We start from the raw sequence: 27,776 nt of genomic DNA on the forward strand, positions 1-27,776 counted from the left end.
GTTATAAGTTGGATTCTATTTTGTATAATCATTTTCTAAATTTAATGTTATTTTAGCTCAAAAATACCATTAGAAAGTGTCAAATTATATTTTTTACTGAAAGTTTATAGAAATATATAAACACTACAGCACTTCTCTGTTATTAATCAAAACAGTCTAAATTCATCCCTGGTGTAACTTCACAATTTACACATGCTGACTTAATAGAATTACAGCAAAGACAAAATTGGCCCCCAATTTTTTTTTCTCCTTCCATATCTCATGAATGAGTGCTTTAGGGGAAGGTGTAAAGTCATTTGGCTCATAAAATCTCATCTTTCATTAGCACTTCATTTCCACCCAGGATTTGCTCTACTTGTTATTTAAATAACTTACATTATGTTGGACTCAACAAAATACTTTCATGCTAAATCAAACCATAGGTTTAGTTTAGTATACATACTTTATTTTGATTTGGAGGCAGGGAATGCTAAAAGAGTGGAGGTCGTTCCCCTCCACACTCATCATCCCAACTGCTACCAATTCTCTCTGACTTTCCAATACTATTTGTGGCTACATACTGTGTGGAGCTTTTTATTTCTAGTGCAGTCTGCTCTCTCATCTCCCTTTCCCTACTAACTTTCATGAGATATGTAATCATTTTAGTTGTGCTTTGTTACTTCCTTTTTCTGTTGGACACTGTGCACCTTTTTCAGACCATTTTATCTTTTACAAGTACCGTGAAAAACATAATGCAAATGATGGAAGGTTTGGAGGATATGAAATCTGAGGAGAGAGTGAGGAAGCCATATTTATGAAGTGTACACAAGAGAAAATGTAGGGTGAATATGATCACAGCTACCTCTAGTAGAAGTTTTGTGTGCTCTTGTGATGGAATTTCCCATGGTAGTAGAAAGGGTCTGAGGGAGGGAGGGTTTGGAGTGTGAGATTGATGGGGGGCAGAGAACACAGACAGCCAGGAAAAGGGAGCTAATGAATACTCAAGGTGTTTATAGAGAGTGAGGATGCAAACTGAAGTTTCTGTGCTCTTGATAAGTATCTGAATGTTCAAAAACTTTACTTGAACACCTAAACCTTTTGAACTTTAACAGTCTTAAGCAGAAATCAAATGTTTTTTCTTGAAATGGGGCAAGAACCAATCTGAAGCCAACCAAGAACTTCCAGTCCTTGAATAAATGTGAATTCTGGGAAATCTGAACCAGTCTGGACATATGCCAGTGTTGTCAATTCTCACATTTTTAATCATGAATCTTACAATAGGTTGATATTTTTCTTAAAACCCCATCTCCTGGAGTCATGTGATTAAATTGGAATTTCAGTTAAAAAAGTAAGTTTCTAGCCCTCATGACTGTGAAGAAAAGCTTGAAAACATGAAGCCCAGAGTGCTCAAAAAACAGAAAGTAAATCAAAATAACTCATAACTTTCCATTTAAAAATCTCATGGTTTTTAAGCCAGCCTTTTGATTTGACTCGGGATTTTTCAATACTTGGGAATGACAATGCTGCTATTCAGAACCTTAATGTTTAGTTCAGTTCAGGATTTCTAAAAATCTATACTAGGGCTGATCAATAAATTTTCTTCAAAATGATTTTTCAACAGATTTTTTTTCTTTTTTTTTCATGAGAAGTGTCTGTTTTCTGCAGAAACTTTGGACGACTTGTTGAAAAAATGATTAATTGAAAGCTAAACATTCCAGCTGACACATGAAATTTTAATTCAGAAATCCCACTGTAGTGTGTCCTCTGAGTTTTAGTTCTGGTGCTTCATATCTCCATTGTCCTCTATAGTCCAGGCTCCCCTTCCAGACTATATTTCCCATTATGTACCATGTAGCTCAGCATGAAACGAGACTGTGGTATATCATGTGAGATGTTGTCTACTCAGTGATCCCAGCCCATTGAGAAGAATGGGGATATGAAGCACCTGAATTAAAATTTCCATGAGGCAGTCTAGCAGTGTTACTGAATTGGAATTGACAATTTTCAGCCAAAAGTTTTCTATTTTGAGGAGGGGAATCAAAATAAAAAAATTCAACCAACTCTGTTATATATGCTACCATTTTCATAAAGGACAAACAAATAAATACAGATACCTTATAAATCTGAGATTAAATTAGCAGAAAACATGTAAATAGTGTACATGATGAATAGCAACAGTGACTGATCAGGAAACTATGATAATTCCAATATCCTGTGTTCAAATAAAATATTGATTTTATCCTTTAACTGCGGTGATGCACAGTGCTGGTGGTACCTCCTGATAAAAGTAACTGCAACAATCAGACTTCAACTTCAAAGTGCAGAATGAAAGTTAGAAATTCCTTTCAAAGAAGGACATCCTGGAAACAGCACAATACCATAACTCTACCCCCAACAGGAATTTATATAGACTAGATAAGAGAAACAAAGCAGAACATGAAAAGCAGAATGAATTATGAATTAAGAAAAAATAAAATAAGTGCATCCTTTCACTATGAATTGAGTCCTATACATAATATTAACATAAACAATGGACTTGAGTGAGCAGAAATGATACATAGCCTTGGACCATTGTAGGGTGACCAGATAGCAACTATGAAAAAATGGGACGGGGGAAGGGTAATAGGTGCCTACATAAGAAAAAGTCCCCAAAAACCGGACTGCCCCTTTAAAAACGGGACATCTGGTCACCCTAGACCAGGGTTCGGCAACCTTTGGCACACGGCCCGCCATGGTAAGCACCCTGGCGGGCCGGTTTGTTTACTTGCCACGTCCGCAAGTTCGGCCGATCGCGGCTCCCACTGGTCGCGGTTCATCGCTCCAGGCCAATTGGGGCACCGGGAAGCGACGGCCAGCACTTCCCGCAGCCCCCATTGGCCTGGAGTGGTGAACCGCAACCAGTGGTAGCTGCAATTGGCCGAACCTGCGGACGCGACAGGTAAACAAACCGGCCCGGCTTGTCAGGGTGCTTACCCTGGCGGGCCGCAGGCCAAAGGTTGCCGATCCCTGCCTTAGACCATTGGGACATAGAGATTCTGGCTCTGTAGATGGTTGATCAACTAACCAGAAAACCCATCCTACCAAAGATAGGCAAAAAACCCTAAGCAACCTTAAAAAAAAAAAAACACGTAAGGAGTTGTGAAGTTGTGCTGGGGAGAACACTCTTGTAAAGCCTTCCCTTTTTTTTATTCTGCTGCTTCCTTAATTGTATCTGTTCCTTCCCCTAACCCTTTGCCCTGATACCTAGCTTTGTGGAACTGCAGGAACCACAGGAATTCCTAGATCTAGAGCAGCTGTCATGTACTGCTCCGTGGTGGGAAGAGATCTGATTTCCTACACTTACCTAATACACTTTGTTGCTCATGGGAGATCCCCTTCCCTGCGTCTGTTGTGGAGGGTACTCTGGGTGAGCTCCTCAAATGGAGATCTCCTTGGCCTACTCCATCCCTGTCTCTCTCCAAATACTTTTGGAGGGAATGAACTCTTGGGACACATGGCTCTGTCTCATTCCCTTACCTGATAACCTAGTTTCAGATCTCTTCCAGGGTGAGATTGTATCAGTTTGCCCATTCCCGCCCTGGATGACCGGCCATCACTCATAGCAATCAGATGGCAAATCCAGCCATGGAACAATTAAGGCTACAGGAAGCCATTGCTGAGGGTGAGGCAGCCTCTTGAAATAAGGAATAGCGTCTGCCAAGAACACACAATGAATTTCTATGGGCCAGTAGCCATTGCTGCTGCTTGCTGTTAAACAGGGACTGGAAACTGTAATTGCAGTTTCATAATCCATTTGAAAAATCTCTGTCAGTCTTGACTGTCAGTCTCAAGTCTAATTTTCACAGAGCTCGGGAAGGGAAGTATCCCTCTAGACGAACTAGAGAAAAATCAAACTAGTTTAACTTCAGTCTGAATATAAATCTTACAGATTTCATTCTCCATGGAATTCAAATTCTGCCTTTTGCTATGCTAATAAAATTACCATATTTGCAAGGTTTATTACTCCTAAAAGCTTTTTTTAAAAATTTATACAGCTATATTCGCTTTCTGAATTAATTATATGGAGGATATTAAAAATGTACATAGTTATTTATCACTTACAGTGCAGTAATACCCTAAGGCCCCAATAAGTATCTGAGCTGGGCTATGTACAAATGCAGAGGAAGGCACACACTAGGGTCCCAATCCTGCAAGGTCCGTCATGTGGGCAGAGCCCTGTGTTTGCACAAAGACCTAATGATTTACACGATCATGGTTAGAAGACATCTGCACTGTTATAAACTATGTAAATTATATTTCTGAACCAAATTTTGGGTGTATTTTATTCCTGACTTATTTACCATATAAAAATAATATTCAGCCTAGAATCTTTACCTGTCATGCACATGAACTATATTACACGACATAGCAATATCCATTTTCTGTAGAACATAACTCCAACTGACTTTTTATTTCTTTTTTAGTTGAGGCTGTTTTTTAATGTTGTGACTTTGAATTAGAAGGATTTATTCTTATTTGGTTTACAATATGACTTTTATGGCCGCAAAAAAAAAAAAAAAATTATAGGAGACATGTCCCAGAGAACCTTTAAAGTATTTATCCTCCCGGCATTGTCAGCCAGGAAGTTTTATATACAATAGCTGCATACTTTTAAAAAACAAAAACAAAATCATGCCAATGTATGCTCATGTAAAAGTAAAATAATTAAAACAAAGAAGTATTGTAAACCCAATAAGCTAATAGACAATGATTTCTGTGTGAGGTGGCTACTTATTGCTGATCTATTGATAAAATGTTATTGAAACTGAGTTTAGGAATTACAGACATCCCAACCTGTATCAATTATGAACATTTTAAGATTATTTAAAGACTTACACAATGCTTCTGACTTTAAATTGGTATAGCAGGAAAATTAAATATGGCTTTAAAGTGATGTAGTGGGGAAAAATAGTATTAGTGGGGGAGAGATCTCCAAAGCTCCAAGCGTAAACTGATATTTCAATAACTGAGCTAAAATGTTGTTTCATTTTTTATTGCTGGCAAAACCAAAGTAAGTTTTATAGAACCCCAAACCTCAACTCCTTCACCAAAACATACACACACAACAAACAGCTAAGGTGTCTGTTATTTAATATTCTTTATTTGTTTCATAATGACAGTGTACTCAGCACTGGACAGATCATAGCATAATACCCAGCTCCTGCCCCAGGGAAAGTCCCTAAAGTCTGGTCCAAATCTCACTGAACTCAGTTCAATAGTCTCCCATTGGCTTCAGTGGGCTTTGGATCAGGCCCTTAAAAAGTAGGAAGACAAATCTAGATCACAGTTACTCTGTGTGAAATCCTCGTCCTATTGAAGTCAATGGCAAAATGCATTTGGCTTCAATCAGGTCAGAATTTCAGTGAAATCCTGACCCTGTTGATTGGGCTCAGTCATGAGCACATGAGTAGTGCTTGCCATGCCTGGGGTGGGGTGCAAAGGTGGCTTTCTGCTGTCTTTCTATTCCCATACCTTATCCTGGTAATAGCTGGGGGTTCAGCTGCGCAGGGCTGCTTTAAATCCCCTTTGCTGTGCTGGAGTGCTACAAAGAGGATTTAGTAGGGGCCGCTCTGTCCTGTAGTATGAATACGTGACTCTTATGGAACTGTTTTCCCCCCAAATTCCCTACTGGATATCTATTTCTTTGAAGGCATCCGTTCACAGTTCTGGTCTTTGGAAAACAGTCAGGTATTGTCTTTGGCTCATACTGGTAATTTAAGGGATCAACTGCATCATCATGTGAGATGGTTGTACAATATATACAATTATACAGTATAGCACAATTGTCCTTGCTTGTATTGTTACAATTTGGCTATTGGCTGTATAGCGGGGACCAAGCTATGTTTTTACTGAATTATGTGACAGCCCTTGCCTTTACAGAGTTGTAACAGGATTCAATAACATGATCAAAACATAGTTACAGCAGGTCCTGTCTATACAAGCAAGACCAAGCAAAGCTAAAATACAGTCAGGGGAGCATTGCTTTACAGCACAGTTCTCTAAAATGCTTAAGTAGTCAGGCCCTAAAACTATCTATGAATGCACATTTCCTGTCTATAAAAATTTAAACATGAGCTGTGCCAAGATATTAACTGCAAAAACTTAAGTAGGAAAATAAAAAAAAACTTCTCCTTTTTCTTCTCTGAGCTGTAATCACTGGCCATCTTGCCAAATTGCTTTTACAGGGATTTAATCTCTCTTCACTGGTTTTATTCACATTAATTAAAAGCAAACTCTCAGTCACCTTACTTCTGGATTGAGAATAGGACAATGCTCTAGTCTAAATCATTTTCAAGAAAAATCCTCTTTTAATTTCAGCACTTTCTTCTAGACCAGAGGTTCCCAAAGTGGGCGATACCGCCCCCTGGGGGGCGCTGGAACGATCCAGGGGGGCAGTAGTAGCCTCAGGTGCAATTGGGGGGCGTTGAATAAAAATAAGGGGGCGGTGGAAGCATAAAGAAAGAATATAAGAAAATTTTGAAAAACCGTTCGTACATGTTTCATCTGTTGTGTAACATAGAGTTAAAGTTGTAGTGATTACTTTATTTTCCAAATAAATTCACAAATTATAACCGATCAGGTGTCAAGTCCACCAACAGCTCTTAACAAGCAAGTGTTGGCAGGCGAGCGTGTCGCGCATTGTCGGGAAGTCCAGCATGCATCGGCAGGAATATGTGCGTGTAATGACTTGTTTACAATACGATACTATAAATAGGCGACATGTATGAAATCTAATTTAGATTGTTTCTTAATTGTGTAAAAAGCAGTTAACAATAGTGCAATAAGTATTTAAATTTTTTTATTCATATTCAATACCTTCGATCTTTACGGATTACGGATCACATACAAAGCAAATTGTATTATTGTTGTTTCAATAAAACAGCAATTTACACGTGAGTATTTTTATACATTTTCTTACATATCTACCGTATGTTTCTGTGTCTCTAGTGCTTACTAATAATAAAATCGTAGCAGGCTTGTGGCGGTACAGTACTATTTGAAGTGTACAGTCAATATATTTGTCATTTTTTATTACAATAGTAACGAAAACGGGAATGAAATCGTAAAAAAACTGTTAACTGTTAACATTTATTTATATCTATCGAATCATCTGTGTTAATTGGTAAATAAGGCGTGTGTTAATAAGGAACAATTATTTAAATAAGGGCAAACTAAATTAAAACTATTAACTGATTTTTAATTGCATATTGATTATTTTAATTAATTATTTCTTGATAAATTTAGTTTGATATTTGACAGTTTAATATCAAATACATATATCTAATGCTGAGCAAAGAACAAAACCCAGTTTATTAGTTTCATTAGTATTTTAGTTTAGTTGTCTTTTGCCATCTTACGCAAAAACCACTGTATACCTGATGTCGTGGGCGATATTCTAATAACACATCTTTCTTTACTATATTGTAGGACGTAGGTAGAAATATAGATACATAAAAGAACACAAATTTGTCACTGCATCTTTCTGTTTGTTCGCTTAAAGATGGTAGATTTCCAGGGGGGCGCTGAGTAATTTTTTTTCTGAAAAGGGGGGCGCTGAGTAATTTTTTTTCTGAAAAGGGGGCGGTAGGCCAAATAAGTTTGGGAACCTCTGTTCTAGATGAATCTCAGCTAAATGCAACACATACTTTCATTTTACATTAGCACATAACTCTAGAGGAGAGGTTTTCTTTTTGAACCTCTATCCCCATTCCCCAGGACAGATGGACAATACTCCAGGCTAGTTCACTGATTCCAGAGGTGATGCATGGGGGGTTATGTACCCTCCCCATATTTGTTGCGTGGTTTGTACTGAACAGGCTCATACGGATTGAGCTTGCTCATTAAAGCTGATGATGCTGGCTGCCCTCACACTGCCCCACAACTATCAGCAGGCTCAGGTCATGTCTCACCTTGCTATACTAAAATACAATCTGGATTGTTTTGAGATTTTTGGTTGTTTTTTTTTAAGTTGGATAGTTGCTATGACATTATTCTTGCCAAGTAACTGACCAGTCAGTAGGATTCCAATATCAAGCCATTCTTGCTATCTGTTTATTTCTCTCATGTGCTGATTGATTCCATATGCATCAATTACATGCTTACAAAAATAATGAATATTAGATGTTTTTTTCTCATCTGGCCACTTTTCTCCAGTCCTTCTTGTTTGAGGTATTTCATTATCTAATGCCAGATCTAGAAGTATGACATTTTCTGCTATAGCTACAGAAATGGGGTAGATAGATTTTACTGTGTGACATGTTTATGTATCCTGAGTTTTCTGGAAACAGCCTTTGATCTGATTAGAGTAAGGTAAGGGACTGATCTTATGAGGTCCTAAGCATCCTCAAGCCCATTGAAATTGATCAGGAACTAAATCAGGCAGTGTCAGTTTCTATGCTAGGGATAAAGGAGAATTTGTTAGCTTCCCTTGTGCTAAGAAAAATAAATAAAATAGTGTGGTTTTGTTGAAGTAAACCTTTGATCAATAATGTCTTCAGTATGAAATAAGACAGAGAAAGATATTTATTTTTAATGCCATTGACTTTCCTCCCCACTACAAGTCAGGAAGTGTATCTCATCTATTCAAATCTAGGTTAATGGTATCTATTAGTGGCTGGAGGCAAGTGTTAATTAGATAATGTAGTTTAGGTGTTTATACGGAAACCTATCTACAGGACTTCAACCCATGTGGAAACAATTTAAGTTTTCAAAGTCAAACCACAACTTACTTAAGCCTGTAGCGGTTACCATGAAAAATGTTACAGTTACTGTAGTAGTATTTGCAACACTGTGTATTTGTGGCATTAGCACACTGTATTATACATTCTATGTGAATCATTCAGCAACCATATTAAAGGAAATCTAAAATGAAATGGTCAGAGTTAAGATATTTAAGGTGAATGCTCACATGCATGTCTTGTTGGTAATTGAATGGAAGAGTAAAACAAGAAACATGAGAAGCCATACAAGTGAACACTTAGTGGATACAGACAACTTTATATGTTTGGCACATTGGCTTAGTTTCAATAGTGAAAGCCTAAACTTAGAGTCCTAAATCCATATTTAAAAGCTTAAATAACTGTCCAGATTCTTATAAATGCTGAGCACCAACAAACTTCCTTTGATCTAAATTGAATCTTGGCCTTGAGTTTTCAGTAGCATTTGGGGCACCTAAATGCTACAGAATGAAAATGTTATGAACCCAGCACCTAGTGCTTTCAGTGCTGTGAGCCCCGAATTCTTCTGGACAGTTTATGCACTGGTTGCCTACCTTCTTTTTTTAATGGAGTGAAACTCCTAATAATTTGTACAGAAACTATTTGACAATGAACATTTCAAGTTTTCAGTACTTACCGTACATGGTTTACGTTGTAATAACCCTCCTCCACCAACCTAGATTCTAGCCTTTGTCTCCATTGTAGTATGAAGACATATTTTTTACATCTAAATTAGACAATGGTATACAAAGAATTGATGTCTCTATCCATGTAGAGATCTGAATTTAGGATACCTGTGAGGAAGTATCAATTGTGAAAGTACACCCTTAATTAAAAGTCCTGATAATGAGATTACTGATCTGCTTGGTATTCATTTTTTTCCATATAATTTTATTGAGAATTTTATGGGCGAAGTTCAATAAGAATGAAAGCTCTTCTATCATACTGTGAAAATTTCAGTCCATTTAAACAGAGAAAGGTTTATTAAAGTAGCCATTATTACCATCACTGTCTGACCTTTCACAAACATTGAGAGTCTGTAAAACAAACCTAACTATGGGAGTTATGGCTATAATTCTGTAATCTGATTCTTCAACATCTAAGTAACATGTATGTTATAACTGAGATGAATGGTTTAATTTTAAACTAACCATTGACTCTTCTTCTATATGTTATGCTTGAAGGCTGCCAGAAGGAAAGTGGCATTAGACTTAGGCTTGAAAGCTGCTGGTTTTGTTGGATGTCAAATACAGATAAAAATACCTACCTTCAATACAGAGAATAGTTTAAATTGGCACCATTTTAGATGGAGTGGAGATGATTCCATGCACCTACAACCACCTGACACTTATGTAGTGTTTTTCATTAAGAAATATCCCAAAATGATACATCAGCTGTGTGCCTGGTCCAAAATCCATTTAAGTCAATGGGTGTCTGTCCATTAACTAGGATTGGGATCATAAAGCCTGATCCAAAACTTGTTTAAGTCTTTACTTAAGCAAAACATTTGTTTAGGTTGAACTTTTTCCTGGACGAGGCTGCTGGACTGAGAAATATACAGCAGCTGGCTCCAACCTGTACACTGCACAAAGGATTTAGGACTCTTTACATCAGTCCCTGTAGAACTTAAATATTGTGCAGCAGTTGAGAGAGGGTGTTCTGTATTTGTAATGTAGGGAAGGACTCATCAGGAGCCTTTATTTCTTCCATTAGTAGGTAGCTTAATCTTCCATCTGTCAGTTCAGCTTTTCTCATCCTACTCTGACTGAGATGGGAAAGGAGGATTGTGATTGGTTAGCCAGGAAAAATGGGGACAGTAGACCAGGATTAGCAGGGAGGAGCCCAGTGACTAATTAGACCTGTAGAAGAAGGCACCTGTCTAGCCGAGCTCCAGATTCTATTGCCAGGGACTCACCACAGCTACAGCTCTCCAAACTGAATATTTTGATCTAGAGCACCTAAACAAAGCTATAATTCCTCTTATATGTAATATAGATCTTCAACTAACTTGTAAATTTCTAACTATAGTCCTGCCAACTTTAGAGGGATGGATCATATGACAACTCTGCTGAATCTAATGCAGGAATTTCTGGCATTAAATATGATATAATTGCTTTAATTATTTTTATTCCAAATCACATTGATAGTCAGAAAAATCTAATTTTTAATCTCAAGTATAAGTGGTATATTAGATTCCTGCAAATTTGTGACATTTTATAGATTTATGCAAGTGTGAAAGGTGATCTGTATTTGACATAGATAGCTACATCTTGGGGACCCTCAGTGCTAATATTTTTTGGGGGGGGAGTGGGAGGGGAGAGGAGAAATTCCTTCAATCTACTCCCTGCTAAAACTGAGGCTAGTGAGTTTCACCATTCTTGGTGTATTTCTAGGCATTTATGGTAAATACTGTATCTGTCTTTTTTAAGTCAATAGCTTTAGTTTTTCCTAAATATAAGTATGTAAAAGCTATCCTTTCTGCCAAATGTTTGAATTTGAGTCTGATGATTTGGGTTTCAGAGACATACACTTGTAAAAATCAACTATGTGTATTCTCCTACAGCAGTGGATCTCAACCTTTCCAGACTATTGTACACCTTTCAGGAGTCTGATTTGGCTTGTGTATCCCCAAGTTACACTTCCCTTAAAAACTACTTGCTTACAAAATCAGATGTAAAAATACAAAAGTGTCACAGGGCACTGTTATTGAAAAATTGTTTATTTTCTCATTTTTATCATATCATTATAAAATAAATACATTGGAATATAAATATTGTTCTTACAATTCAGTGTACAGTATATAGAGCAGTATAAACAAGTCCATGTCTGTATGAAATTTTTGTTTGTACTGACTTTGCTAGTGCTATTTACGTAACTTGTTGTAAAACTAGGCAAATATCTAGATAAGTTGATGTACCCCCTGGAAGACTTCTGTGTACCCCCAGAGGTATGCGTACCCCTGATTGAAAACCACTGTCCTGCAGAGTATCAACACTTGATGAAAATTTCATCTTACTCTTCCTTCCTCTATTCTTGTTTTGCTTTGTTTTCCTTAAGAGAAAAGGTTGAAATGGTGATTACATTGATATATGTCAGTAGTCTGTCATAGAATCTCAGGACAAGAATTAAAATACCCCCATGCAGTAAAGAATAAGGGCTCAGTGCTGTTCTTATTGAAGTGAATAAGCAAAATTCAAAATGTGATGTGGAAGGGAGATGGTGTAAATTTGATTCAATTAAACACTTTTAAGATTCAGTTTGAATCCCTTACACTTAAGAATACTTCCTTACACACTCACCAATGTATAAGGCACTCTAAATTAGTGAAAATTACACATTGAGGAGATGAAATAAGGTATAAATAAAATAAAGATATGGGGTAATATTTTCAAAAGTGACTTAGACACTTCAGCTCTTCAGTCCTACTGACTTTCAATGAGACTTAAGCTCCTAAGTACCCAAGTCGCTGTTGAAAATGGAATTTAAACTCCTAAATGTTTTGGAAAATTTACCTATGATCTACTTTTATTTACACATGTTTACACCCTTCTGCCAGCTCCTTTTCTTTCTATAATCTGTTCTTCTGGCACCTGTCAATGTGAGAGTTGTGCCAGTTTAGACTCTCTTAGATTCTGTAGGCCAAATTCAGAGGTGATATGTAAATAAGACATTGGTAATTTGGTGTGAATCTAAATTGGCAGGGGCGTCTGGTGGTGTAATATATGACACATGAAGGGGCAAGAGAAGGTGTTAGTTGCATTGACTTGGGCTGCCTCTAGAGCTAATAAATCTCCTTTAAATATGGCCTAATAGGAGCAGAATTGGGCCCTGGGAGAACTGAAACTTATACTGGTATTGAAGAAAATGAAAGTACCAGCCTCTGGAATGCCCACTTCAATGCTGTGGCCGCTAAATCTAAAAAGAAAAAAGAAGTTGGAGCAGTAGGGATTTATTAAGAGCTGTCCAGTGGAGTAGTTTTGGCTTTCAAAGCCTTGATGAGGCATTCAGTGGTGAACATCTTAGAGAAATGTGCAGACATATAGTCCTGGTTAAGTCTATACATGACTGGAGCTAGCAGGAAATGAGACACCATAGCCTCCAGGTTAGTGGAGCAAAGGGATCCCTCTCTAGGTGTCACCAGTCAGCAAGCATCAAGTTTAAAAAATCATTGGAGAGTGATCAAGTAAGTAGGCCCCTTTTGTAAGGGACTTGGGAAATTTCATTCAGCACCATTTTTTTTCCTATGGCAACCTGCTATCATTTGAATGGTTGAGAGTGAAATTTGTCTCTGTGCAGAGAGGCACCACAAGGCCTATGCAACATTTAGTCAGTTTGAGGACTGACATGGTTCATTTTTGCTGGTCTTTTGTGTTAAGGTGAATTTCATCCTAAGTAAAAATCCAATTAGTGAACAATGTAAAGTTAACCCCAATTGATAAATGCAGGATATTGGAGCATCACAGGGTGAGGGGAACGGCAGTGTGCATAAATTGTCTTGTTTAATTCACAAATTAATATTTCTTATCAGGCTACTGCAGAGTCCAAACAAACAGAGCACCATAAAGGAGGCCCATAACTTAGTACAAAGAACTAAGGAAAACACAGTCAAGAAGGTTCCACAGTACAAATCCAAGTTTAGCAACTCCCAAATGTATAATCTTAGATGGTCACCTTTCTCCCCAGTTAACCTATAGGGAAAATTAGATAAAAACCAAAAAACCAACCTAATGGGAAAATCAGACGATGCATCTACCATGCATCAGACGATGCATCTATTCATTACCGAAAAGTGTGTGGAACTAGTTAGGAGATGGTTCTTAGCTAATAAATTCATTTACAATAAGTATATCATGAAAATCATTTAATTTAGAGGTTGTTAAAACAATTGTGAAAATATTAAATAGTCATTTACTTGATTTTTTTTTAAAAAAAAGAAAACATCCTGAAGTTTAATCAGTGACATACCCAGATAAAACTAGCTATCACATAATTAATTTAGATTATTTCAGTAAAGACCTGGAATATTTTTCCTTTTCCTACTAGCGTCTTACATTGTAGGGTATGTCTAGCTTTTGTAGGATATGTCTAGCTATTTAAATGGCATTTAAGAGGCAAGAGTAGTGGTATTAAATGCAAATACAATACTGAATATTATATGTATTAATACTGAAGTCATGATCGTTATTATTTGTATTACTGTAAAGCCTAGAAGCCTTAGCCACGGTCCAAGAATCCATTGTGCTAGGTGCTGTACAAACATAGAAGAAAAAGGAGCTTATTCCAAGCTACCCCAAGGAGCTTACAATGCTGTTTGTTTATGGTTACCAGTTTATTAGAGCTGCAATGAACAAAATCTGGTGAACCAGCCTCTGGTAGCTCACTTTGGATTTATCTGTACTGGGAAAATGAGCTGTTTTTGGAAAATGTGTGAATGAATGTTATTAAATATTACTTAGACAAAGTCAGTCATGTTTAAAACCATATTTTAACACCTGGTGTTTAACTGTCACCATGTAATAGGTATTTTTTAACATGCCTGGGCCAGATTCTCTCCTGTGTTAGATCTCTGGGCTCAGGAAAGTGGGGAGTTTCAAGCCGCTGATTACTGCTCCATGTTCCTCTGGGACAGTCTATGCCAGTCCGAACCCCAGCGATACTTAGAACAGCTGCAAGGCTGCTCTAAATTATGCCATTAGCATAGTGTCCTTCAATGGACAATATGGCAGTGTGAGGGTAGGCTTTAGCAATGCCCCTGATGACAAATCCTTTCCTCAATATGTTCCTAACCCCAAGCAGGTGGGGGAGGAAGGGGCAGCAGGTACAGGACACAGCAGTGGCATGGTTCCCCTCCAACAGGAGCATTCTGTGCTGACTGCTTCTTTGTGCCATCTGGGTGATAGAAAGAGGTCATAAGGCAGGGTTTTTCTATACAAGAAAGTTGGACAGATTTAACTACATAGGTTTAGAAATAGAGCATCTTAAACTGAAATAAGAGTATAAGGGGACTTAAAAATGGGTTTGATAAAACTTTCTAATGTACACCAGGCTTTATCTGTGGATCTGACCTGTTTTTGTCTATACTAAGTGCTAAGTGGCGTTTAACAGTCTTAATTAAGATGTGTACGTTAACACACTTTGTCCGACTATGCTAGAAGGAGGACGGGAGATACTGGATGTGGTTTAATTAGGTTGCAAATTTATTCCTAAATGTCTGGGAGTACCTGGCAGATAAAATTATGCAGTGCATAATGATTTACATATACCTGCCAGCAAGTGTATGTATATGCCAGTAGCGCCCCCACCCACACCCATCCTGGCCAACCCATAGCTGAGACCTCACCATTCCTCCCTTTGAATGAGGGTAAAAGGGGGCTGTAAAGGAGTGTGGGTTGGCTCCTTGCTGAACCAATCATAGGAACCCCGAATGCGACACCACCACATTTCTGCCCCTTTAAAGAATACCTCCTTTCCCAATCCATTTTTTCTGATCACTGTATCCCTTCCTTACAGAGCAATGAACATCTGTCAGAAGGAGGCATCAGCAGTTAGCGTGGCTACCTCTCCTGCATACCTACCTGGGCATAAATAGTCTTCTCCTCTTCCGATCACCTGTGGGAGGATTATTCCAATGTACTGGAATATGTACTTGGAATGGTGCTGACTCCATGTTGCAGGTAATTTCCTGGCTCTGAGGCCTCCCTTAAAAGGACTGGCCCAACACAGGTCCCCACCCTTTCATGTGCACAGGTCATTTTAACAACACAGCTTTTCTCACCATTATCATCTTACGCATCAGGTACTGATGCCAATGGAGGCACCCGTGGAAAGTTTGATCCCATATGTTCACACTATGTTTTAAAACCCACAGCCACTCACCCCGGTCCACACTACAAACTTATGTCAGTATAGCTACGTCACTCAGGGATGTGCGGAAAATCCTTGGGCGACCAATCTAACCTCCAGTGTGGACAATGCTATGCTGATGGGAGGGCTTTTCCTGTAGACATAGCTATGGTCTCTCATGGAGGTGGAGTACCTACACTGATGGGAGAGCAACTCTACAAATGTAGTCAAGCCCATGACAGCTGTTGAAGAGGCCAGGAAAGAATATTTGTATGATATTCAGAGTGGGGTGACCAATGACCAGTTTCCACCCCATGCCCATGCTGTATTCACAGGTTTTTAGTGGCTATCTATGAGCAACAATTGTCTCAACTTGATCCTTAATATTGAAGTCTATAAAAGACTACTTAAGGCATCCAGTCAGACTCTGCATTTTATGGGACTGAAAAACAGGATTATGGTTTCAAGTAAGGAATAAGCAGCTGTGGCAGATGAACTCTTAAGAATCAAAGAGCCTGATTTCCCTGTAAATAGTCTCAGTGATGAACAATAAGGGGAACAAAATGTCTACTATTAATGTGAAACGTGACATCTCATGCTTCTAATCTGGTGTACGCCATCTGTAGAGTCCCCCCGCTAATTATTGTTGTACATTGGAATAATCACCAGTACTCTGACTTAAAATCTCTGAACACTGAAATGAGATTCACTCGGGAAATCAGAGCAAATACAGTGTAACATTGTACAGTGGTGTTGCTCTGGTTTTGGTTATGCTATAGTTATGTTTCAGAATGTACTTTATTAAAAGTCCCAGTCCTGAAGACAATGAGTTAAAACATTGAACTCCTTCCAGATGATGTGGTATCCTCTCGCACTGAGGATACCTCTCTGGGGGAGGGAACTCCAGCAATTAGAAAGAGATAGGTATTAGTAATGGGCAATTTAATCATTAGAAACATAGATAACTGGGTTTGCGATGACCAGGAGAACCACATGGTGACTTGCCTGCCTGGTGCAAAGGTTGTGGATCTCTCGAGACATCTAGATAGACTTGTGTCTAGTGCTGGGGAGGAGCCTGTGGTCATGGTATATATAGGTATCAATGACATAGGGAAGGATAGGAGAGAGGTCCTGGAAGCCAAATTTAGGCTGCTAGGTAATTGATTGAAGTCCAGGACCTCCATGGTAGCATTTTCTGAGACGTTCCCAGTTCCAAACGCAGGGCCGGTTAGACAGGCAGAACCGCAGAGTCTCAATGCATGGATGAGACGATGGTGTAGGGAGACGGGTTTAGATTTATTAGGAATGGGGGAAACTTTTGGGAAAGGGGGCGCCTATACAGGAAGGAAGGGCTCCACCTAAACCAAAATGGAACCAGATTGCTGACATTTAACATTAAAATGGTCGTAGAGCAGTTTTTAAACTAAAGGGCTGGGGGAAAGCCGATAGGTGCGGATGAGCACATGGTTCAGACATCCCTTAGGGAGGATCTATTAATAGAGAATCTCTATGTCCTAGTGAGGATGAGAGGATGGAAAATGATAAAATACAGGCAGGGTCTGATCAGAAACAGACAAATAAAAAAGAGTCCCATTCAATTACATCATGTAATGGCAGACAGCTAAAAGGAGACAAGTTTTTAAAGTGCTTATATACCAATGCTAGAGCTCTGAATAATAAAATGGGTGAACTAGAGTGCCTCGTATTAAATGAGGATATTGATATAATAGGCATCACAGAAACTTGGTGGAATGAGGATAATCAATGGGATACAGTACTACCAGGGTACAAAATATATCTGAAGGACAGAACAGGTCATGCTGGTGGGGGAGTGGCATTATATGTGAAAGAAAACATAGAATCATAGAAAGAAAACATGAAGTAAAAATCATAAATGAATCAAACTGTACCATAGAATCTCTATGGATAGAAATGCCATGTTCTAATAATAAGAATATAGCGATAGGGATGTATTACCGACCACCTGATCAGGATGGTGATAGTGACTGTGAAATGCTCAGGGAGATTAGAGAGGCTATTAAAATAAAAAACTCAATAATAATAATAATGGAGGTTTTCAATTATCTCCATATTGACTGGGTACATGTCACCTCAGGACGGAATGCAGAGATAGTTTCTTGACACCTTAAATGACTGCTTCTTGAAGCTGCTGGTCCTGTAACCCACCAGAGAAGAGACAATTCTTGATTTAGTGCTAAGTGGAGCACAGGATCTGGTCCAAGAGGTGAATATAGCTGGACCGCTTGGTAATAGTCACCATATATAATTAAATTTAATATCCCTGTGGCAGGAAAACATTATAGCGGCCCAACACTGTAACATTTAATTTCAGAAAGGGGAACTGCATAAAAATGAAGAGGTTAGTTAAACAGAAATTAAAGAGTACAGTGCCAAAAGTGAAATCTCTGCAAGCTGTGGGAAACTTTTTAAAGACACCATAATAGAGGCTCAACTTAAATGTATACTACAAATTAAAAAACATAGAGAACCAAAAAAGAGCCACTGTGGCTAAACAACAAAGTAAAAGAAGCAGTGAGAGGCAAAAAGGCATCCTTTAAAAAGTGGAAGTTAAATCCTACTGAGGAAAATAGAAAGGAGCATAAACACTGGCAAATGAATTATAAAAATAAAATTAGGAAGTCCAAAAAAGAGTTTGAGGAACAGCTAGCCAAAGAAGCAAAAAGTAATAGCAATTTTTTTAATGTACATTAGAAGCAGGAAGCCTGCTAAACAATGAATGGGGCCACTGGACGATCGAGGTGCTAAAGGAGCACTCAAGGACGATAAGGCCATTTTGGAGAAACTAAATGAATTCTCTGCATCAGTCTTCATGGCCGAGGATGTGAGGGAGATTCCCAAACCTGAGCCATTGTTTTTCGGTGACAGATCTGAGGAACTGTTCCAGATTGAGGTATTATTAGAGGAGGTTTGGGAACAAATTGATAAATTAAACAGCAATAAGTTACCAGGACCAGATGGTATTCACCGAAGAGTTCTGAAGGAACTCAAATGTGAAATTGTAGTCTGTAACCTATCATTTAAATCAGCTTCTGTACCAGATGACTGGAGAACAGCTTACGTGATACCAATTTTTAAAAAGGGCTCTAGAGGTGATCCCGGCAATTACAGGCTTGTAAGCCTGACTTCAGTGCTGAGCAAACTGGTTGAAACTATAATAAAGAACAATATTGTCAGACATATAGATGAACATAATTTGTTGAGGAAGAGTCAACATGGTTTTAGTAAAGGGAAATTATGCCTCATCAATCTACTAGAATTCTTTGAGGGGGTCAACAAGCATGTGGACCAAAGGGATCCAGTGGATATAGTGTACTTAGATTTTCAGAAAGCCTTTGACAAGGTCCTTCACCAAAGGCTCTTATGCAAAGTAAGCTGCCACAGGATAAAAGGGAAGGTGCTCTCATGGATTGGTAACTGGCTAAAAGATAGGAAACAAAGGGTAGGTATAAATGGTCAGTTTTCAGAATGGGGAGAGGCAAATAGTGGTGTCCCCCCAGGGGTCTGTTCTGGGACCAGTCCTATTCCACATATTCATAAGTATCTGGAAAAAGGGGTAAACAGTGAGGTGGCAAAATTTGCCGATGATACAAAATTACTAAAGATAGTTACACCCAAGCAGACTGCGAATAGTTACAAAAGGATCTCTCAAAACTAGGTGACTGGGCAACAAAATGGCAGATGAAATTTGCTGTTGATAAATGCAAAGTAATGCACATTGGAAAGCATAATCCCAACTATACATATAAAATGATGGGGTCTAAATTAGCTGTTACCACTCAAGAAAGAGATCTTGGAGTCATTGTGGATAGTTCTCTGAAAACATCCACTCAATGTGCAGCGGTAGTCAAAAAAGCAAACAGAACGCTGGGAATAATTAAGAAAGGGATAGATAATAGGACAGAAAATATGTTGCCTCTATATAAATCCATGGTACGCCCACATCTTGAATACTGTGTGCAGATGTGGTCGCCCCATCTCAAAAAAGATATATTCGAATTGGAAAAGGTTCAGAAAAGGGCAACAAAAATTATTAGGGGTATTTCTGTATGAGGAGAGATTAATAAAACGGGGACTTTTCAGCTTGGAAAAGAGATGGCTAAGGGGAGATATGATCGAGGTCTATAAAATCATGACTGGTGTGGAGAATGTAAATAAAGAAGTGTTGTTTACTATTTCCCATAACACAAGAACGAGGGGTCACCAAATGAAATTAATAGGCAGCAGGTTTAAAACAAATAAAAGGAAATATTTCTTCACACAACGCACAGTCAACTTGTGGATCTCCTTGCCAGAGGTTGTTGTGAAGGCCAAGACCATAATAGGGTTCAAAAAAGAACTAGATAAATTCATGGAGGATAGGTCCATCAATGGCTATTAGCCAGGATGGGCAGGAATGATGTCCCTAGCCTGTTTGCCATAATCTAGGAATGTGCGACAGGGGATGGATCACTTGGTGATTACCTGTTCTGTTCATTCTCTCTGGGGCACCTGGTACTGGCCACTGTTGGAAGACAGGATACTGGGCTAGATGTACCTTTGGTCTGACCCACTAAGGCCATTCTTATGTTCTTATAGAAAAGATGGTGATAAAATCAGCTAAGATCCCTCCTGACCAAGAGATTTTACAATAGGAGGAGAGCTTTTGGATGTTTAAATCAGGAACTGTCCATCCTGAAAACTGTGAATAAACTGCTGGAGTTATGCTCTTTTTTATACAGACTTGTTTGGTATAGAAATGTAGGTCTCCTAGGAATATACAAATATTTCACTTATTAAATTTTGAGTGGTTTGTTTTACGTTGAATATTGAAAGAATTAGAGGTTCTTTGTTTTAGGGTATGGGCACTAAGCATTGTTTAATTTGCAAATTGATCTATGATTTTTCATTTAGAACTAGAAATGCCATTATCCTGATGGTTTCTACTAAGGCAAGAAATTAGTAATACATGTATATTCCTTGTAGGAATTAAAAGAGCCATTCTCACACTCCAGCAAGCTTTGAACATATATTTTCCCAACCACCAGAGAACATTCAGGTACTGCATTTTATCTGTATTTCCTAACAACCTTAAGCATGATAACATCATTGTGCTAATAGAAGCATTTTCCTTGCTAATCAGAACATTTGTCTTAATTCAATGATGCCCCAGTTATGGATAAATAAACTTGAACCACAGAACTTTGAGCTTATTTTGATCAGAAAAGTTTAGTTTAGTTAACTTTTGTTTGTATATTTTTTTCCTTTGCTTCTTGACATCCTGGTTGTAAATGGAAGCAGAAAAACTGTGAAAAAGACATAATTTTTTGAACCTGGAAAGGGGCTGTGGGACTAAGAATGTCAGATGAGAATCTAAACTGAACCTCTGAAACGCTGGGGTACTTAATCTTCTTTATGTTTCTCTGAAATAAATTCCCCAGCGTTCACCTTTTGTAAATGCTGATGAAATTTCTGTTCATCATGGAAGCATTACTGTGATGCCACAAACACTAGACCTATCATGAGATAACTCTGGAAGGAGTAGTCTGATTAGAAAAGAGGCTATGGCTCCTTCATGATATTCTGAAGGCTTAAAGAGGACATAATGGCACCCCTGGGAATTCACCCAGTATTGGGTTGTTGTAAAACCAACATAGTAAGCTCTGAGTTGCCATGCTGCACAGTGCCTATGTAGATGAATGCTGGTCTATACTAGACAATAGTGGTGGTGGTGGCTAGAGTGCAAAACAATCCAGCTATGTGCACCTTGTGCACCTTGTTAATTAACCTTGTTAATTATCCCTTGTTTTAATATTTAATATTGTTTTAATATTCTTTCTTCTTCTTCCATACTTTTTAAATATATATATATATATCATATCTAGGTTTTTTGTTTCTAATGGTGGCACACATCCACACATTACCTGGATATTGGTGCTGCACATAACAAAATTCATTCCATACATGGATGAAAAAAATTAGAGGGAACGTTGGCTGAGATCCCTTCTCATAAAATCAAGCCTCCTGTTGGCTTGTCCTCACAGATTGAAGGAATAACTAGGTGTTCATCTGCACTCCAGAGATGGTTTCAAATTGTCTTAGTCCTAAGCAGGACTAACCCATTTTTGTTTTTCTTCTCCAGCCCCCAGTCTATTGATTTAGCATTTTGCTCAGACTGTAAATGAGCATTCATTGTGAACCATACAATACTCAATTTGCACATGACTAGAGAACATATTTTTTAGTATATATACCATAATTCTTCACATATTTTCCACACACATGTCCCACAATGACCAGTATGACCTAGGCTTTCATTAGAGATATTATGACATCCTTTGGAGGACTAGTAGATGCCAGACCCAGGGGACTTCTGCAATGAAATTCTCATGTATCCCTTTGCCAGTTGCCATCAATATGTCCTTAGGTCACATCAATCTCAAATTAAATCTGTTTGCCTTTATACTCTTCAGAAAAATCAGTCTGTTGGGACATTTCCTGGAACTGGATAACCTCCCCTCCCCTCCTTCATGTCTCCCCAAGGCCTTAACACTGGACATAGGTATTAATTTATGGCCACAACAACTTTCATCCCATTCTCAAGTGTCATGATGAATCTCAACACTCTCCCTGCTTCTTCTGCAGCTTCCCTGCTTTTGACATCCTCATCTAAGAAAACCCAAAGACTAACTAGGGCAAATACTAAATAAGGTTCTGTTCTGATTAGGTTCTAATTCAGCCCTTGTTTCCTTGGTGTCAGAGTCCTTACAATCAAGCTTTGAATGAACATACTTACATGTAATATTTTATTTTACAGGGGGATAGTCTAATTTAGCAGCAGCTCCTGAGCTGGTATACGTGGTCATAGCTCCATTGAAGTCATTCACAATTTACGTGAGATGAGGATTTGTCCCATTATTATGTACTATTTTCTTTGGTGATATAGTCTGAAGCATCTTATCTTAAAACATGTCTTTTCTCCATAGCCTGTCTAATTGCTTTTTCCTCTTATTATTGGCCTTCTGCCATTCATTCACCCTAAAGTGCCTTTAATCCACTGTTTTCTTTCATTCATACTGTATAGTTGCTGCAGTTATTGAACTAAATTATTATGTAAAGCAATTTAGGATAGTGTTTATATGAAAAAGTACTGTACAAAAGAAACTAAATTGTTGTGTAAGTAAACACATGAGAAACAGCTAGTGGTAATGATGCTGATAGAAATCATAAAACAAAGAGGAGAGAGAAGAAAAGTGAAATTAACTCTTGGATTTGAAATCCCCCCGGTCTGCCCATTGAACCACGCAAATATAAAATTACACCAGAAATGATAATTGTGAACATTGCTTTTAATTAGTAACAGACACATTAATTGTGATGATATATCTGTTTATCCCTCAACAAAATAGGTAAATCAGAAATCTCATTCATCTTATTAATCTTAGCTGTTCTTTTTTTGGAGCAAGCAAATAAGTTACTGTCTAATTTATGTTTCAGGTATGATAATAAATAGGTATTCACCTACAATGAAGCCATTTGTTAGTTGTAACAGATGTATTATTTAGAGGCAGTAATAACCCTAAACTTTCTCATTATTATCAATCTCAATAGACATAGACCTGCAAAGAGCAATGTGGTTTTCATAAAACCATGGTGTCTGTGGAACTGCTGTAACCACTGGCCAGCTCATCAGCTGGTGTTAATCAGCAAAGCTCCATTGAGGTCAATGTAGCTTTGCCAATTTATGCCAGCTGAAAATCTAGATTTACATATGTTTGAATAAGAGGTAAGGATTATGTTTCGATGCACCCACAATAAAAATGTATCTTTTAAAAAAGCCTAGGGGTAAAATTTTCAAAAGTGCTCAAGTCCCATTTTCAAAGGTGACTTAGTCCCAGTGAATTTCTGTAAGTCTTAGACTTCCAAGTATCTAAATTGCTTTTGAAAATGTTACCATTAAATAAATCCCTATAAAATGCTGTTTTGTCAAAACCAAAATGTTTACATAAGTACAGCCATAGTGGATCAGACCAAAGGTCCAATTAGCCTAGGATCTGGTCTTCCAACAGTGGCCAATGCTAGGTGCCCCAGAGGGAACAAACAGAACAGGCAATCATCAAGTGATCCATCGCCTGTGGCCCAATCCTAGCTTCTGGCAAACAGAGGCTAGGTACACCATCAGAGGCTAGAGTCATCATGGAATTATATTGGTATTAAGAAATGTGTGTTATTTCTCAGGTCCTGGGTGGAATTTGAAGGGGGAGGGAGGGAAGAGAAGAGACTCCAGAACAGCCAGTTGTTTAGGGCACTCTCATGGGATGTGGGAGATCCAAGTTCAAGTCCCTTCTCCAAATCAGGCAGCACAGGAGACTTGATCCTAATCACTAGGCAGTTCTGGGGTGGGTCTTTTTTTGCAGGAGTGGATTTTTCTTATGAAAACAATCTAAAGGTCTCATTTTCCTTCTGCATCAGAACAAAACAAAAATTCCCAAACTTTGGAATTTTTTGTGAACCAGATTTGTTGTTTTTGGCCAGCCTTACTCCTTTTCAAACCTGCTAACCTGGACTCGTTTTTACTATCTGTGTCTGTTTTAGATTGGAAATTCTCACTCTTCCCTAAGGCCTAGTCTACACTACGAGTTTAGGTCGAATTTAGCAGCATTAAATCGAATTAACCCTGCACCCGTCCACACAACGAAGCCATTTTGTCGACATAAAGGGCCCTTAAAATCGATTTCTGTACTCCTCCCGACGAGGGGAGTAGCGCTGAAATCGACATTGCCGGTTTGAATTAGGATGCAATTTGATGGTATTGGCCTCTGGGAGCTATCCCACAGTGCACCATTGTGACCGCTTTGGACAGCAATCTGAACTTGGATGCACTGGCCAGGTAGACAGGAAAAGCCCCGCAAACTTTTGAATTTCATTTCCTGTTTGCCCAGCGTGGCGAGCTGATCAGCACAGGTGACCATGCAGTCCCTGAATCGAAAAAGAGCTCCAGCATGGACCGTACGGGAGGTACTGGATCTGATCACTGTATGGGGAGACGAATCTGTGCTATCAGAACTCCGTTCCAAAAGACGGAATGCCAAAACATTTGAAAAAATCTCCAAGGCCATGATGGACAGAGGCCACATCAGGGACTCAACACAGTGCCGCATGAAGCTTAAGGAGCGGAGACAAGCGTACCAGAAAGCCAAAGAATCAAACAGATGCTCCGGGACAGAGCCGCAGATATGCTGCTTCTATGCTGAGCTGCAGGCAGTTCTAGGGGGTGCTGCCACCACTACCTCACCTCTGTCCATGGACTCCGATAATGGGGTACTCTCAGTCGCCATGCCTGAGGATTTTGCGAACAGGGAAGATGAGGAGGAAGAAAAGGAGGAAGAACATAAGAACATAAGAAAGGCCGTACCGGGTCAGACCAAAGGTCCATCTAGCCCAGTATCCTGTCTAATGGCAGTGGCCAATACCAGGTGCCCCAGAGGGAGTGACCCTAACAGGCAATGATCAAGTGATCTCTCTCCTGCCATCCATCTCCATCCTCTGACAGACAGAGGCTAGGGACACCATTCCTTACCCGTCCTGGCTAATAGCCATTAATGGACTTAACCACCAGGAATTTATCCAGTTTTCTTTTAAACTCTGTTATAGTCCTAGCCTTCACAACCTCCTCAGGTAAGGAGTTCCACAAGTTGACTGTGCGCTGCGTGAAGAAGAACTTCCTTTTATCTGTTTTAAACCAGCTGCGTATTAATTTCATTTGATGACCCCTAGTTCTTGTATTATGGGAATAAGTAAATAACTTTTCTTTATCCACTTTCTCCACATCACTCATGATTTTATATACCTCTATCATATCCCTCCTTAGTCTCCACTTTTCCAAGCTGAAGAGTCCTAGCCTCTTTAATCTCTCCTCATATGGGACCCATTCCAAACCCTTAATATTTTAGTTGCCCTTTTCTGAACCTTTTCTAGTGCCAGTATAACTTTTTTGAGATGAGGAGACCACATCTGTACGCAGTATTCGAGATGAGGGCGTACCATCCATTTATATAAGGCCAATAATATATTCTCAGACGAGGTTGAGGAGAGCACACAGCCCACCGTTCTCCCTGACAGCCAGGATCTTTTTCTCACCCTGACTGAAATACCCTCCCAGGGTGGTATCCCAGACCATGAAGCTGTAGAAGGGACCTCTGGTGAGTGTACCTTTGTAAATATAAAACATGGTTTAAAAGCAAGAAATGATGAATTTCCCCTGAGGACTTGGGATGCATTCGTGGCCAGTACAGCTACTGGAAAAGTCTGTTAATGTGTCTGGGGAATGGAGCGGCAATCCTCCAGGGACATCTCCATGAAGCGCTACTGGAGGTACTCTAAAAGCCGTTGCAGAAGGTTTCTGGGGAAAGCAGCCTTATTCCATCCTCCACGGTAGGACACTTTACCATGCCATGCTAGTAGCAAGTAATCTGGTATCATTGCATGACAAAGCCTGGCAGCATATGGTCCCGATGTTTGCTGGCACTCAAGCAACATCCATTCTTTATCTCCTCAGGAGAGTGATATCATTTATGGTAACCTGGTTGAAATATGGGAATTTAATTAAGGGGACATTCATAGATGGCTGTTCCTACTGGGCTGTTTGCCTGTGGCTGAAAAGAAATCCTCCCCACAGTTAGTCAAGAGGCGGGGGGGGGGGGGAGCATTGGCGCTGAGCTGTTCACGTTTGGCTAGCAGGGATCTTCCCTGATACCAGCCACATGGTGCAGTGGGGGGAGGGTTAAAGCGGTCATCCCAGAGAAAAGGATGGGGGGTGGGGTTAGTTTGGTTTCTGCTGCTGCACGTTAACATGAAAACTGCAGCCCTAACTGGACAACTCAACGGGCTTTGCTTAGTATGAGAAAGGAGGGCGCTGCTGTTATGAAGCTTGCAGGAGCCAAAAGACTATGACTTACCATGGCCGCATGCAAGCCGAATTCTGTTGCCTGGCATGTTTGATCTCTAACACCAAAGCCGCAGGCAATCAATATAAGATGCAAAAAATGACCTTGTACCCAAATCACATGTGCTATGTAATGTGAATGGTGTTGTTCACCGTGAAAGAGTATACCCATTGTTCTGTAAAATGTATCTTTTTAAATACCTGTCTCCCTTTTTTTCCCTCCCACAGCTGCACATGTTTCAAGCCTCCCTCCTCCGTCCCAAAGGCTATCTCAGATAAAGCGGCAAAAAAAACACACGTGCGATGAAATGTTCTCTGAGCTCATGCAGGTGTCCTGCACTGAAAGAGCTCAGCAGAAAGTGTGGAGGGACACAATAGCACAGGACAGGAAAGCGGCCAGTGAACGTGAGGAGAGGTGGTGGCCGGAAGATCAGAGGAGGCAGGATGCAATGCTGGGGCTACTGCGGGAACAAACGGACATGATCCTGCATGTGGTGGAGGTTCAGGAACGTCAGATGGAGAGACTGCCGCTGCAGCCCCTGTTTAACCGCCCTCCCTCCTCCCCAAGTTCCATATCCCCCTCCTCACCCAGACACCCAAGAATGTGGGGAGGGGGGAGGCTCCGGGCACCCAACCACTCCACCACCATGGACAGAAGGCTGTCATTCAACAAGTATTGAAGTGGCCTTTTCCTTCCCTCCTCCCCTCCTCCCACACCCCACCCGGGCTACCTTGTCAGTTCTCTCCCTATTTTTATAATCAATTAATAAAGAATACATGATTTTTAAATGATAGTGACTTTATTTCAAGCTGTAATCGAAGGGGGGAGTGTGGTTGGCTTACAGGGAATTAGAGTCAACCAAGGGCGGGGGGCGGTTTCATCAAGAAGAAACAAATAGAACTGTCACACGGTACCCTGGCCAGTCATGAAACTGGTTTTCAAAGCTTCTCTGATGTGCAGCACTTCCTAGTGTGATCTTCTAATCGCTCTGGTGTCTGGCTGTGCATAATCAGTGGCCAGGCGATTTGCCTCAACCTCCCACCCCACCATAAGTGTCTCCCCCTTACTCTCACAGAAATTGTGCAGCAAGCAGCAATAATAATGGGGATATTGGTTTCGCTGAGGTCTGAGCGAGTCAGTAAACTGCCCCAGTGACCCTTCAAACATCCAAATGCACACTTTACCACCATTCTGCACTTGCTCAGCCTATAGTTGAACAGCTTCTTACTGTCCA

The 27,776-nt window shown here is 39.5% G+C and overlaps 1 long non-coding RNA gene across 1 annotated transcript in view; it reads left to right on the forward strand.

The window, feature by feature from the left end:
- Window positions 1-27,310, forward strand: part of LOC135977017 (uncharacterized) — a 167,727-nt gene extending 140,417 nt beyond the window's left edge. Inside the window, exons 2-3 of the long non-coding RNA XR_010594324.1 lie at window positions 15,246-15,409; window positions 26,770-27,310. This is a non-coding gene — a long non-coding RNA (uncharacterized LOC135977017). The remainder of the gene's footprint in view (window positions 1-15,245; window positions 15,410-26,769) is intronic.
- Window positions 27,311-27,776: the final 466 nt, after the last annotated feature.

Source organism: Chrysemys picta, chromosome 1 (genome assembly GCF_011386835.1).
Source record: "Chrysemys picta bellii isolate R12L10 chromosome 1, ASM1138683v2, whole genome shotgun sequence".
Classification (NCBI taxonomy): domain Eukaryota; kingdom Metazoa; phylum Chordata; order Testudines; family Emydidae; genus Chrysemys; species Chrysemys picta.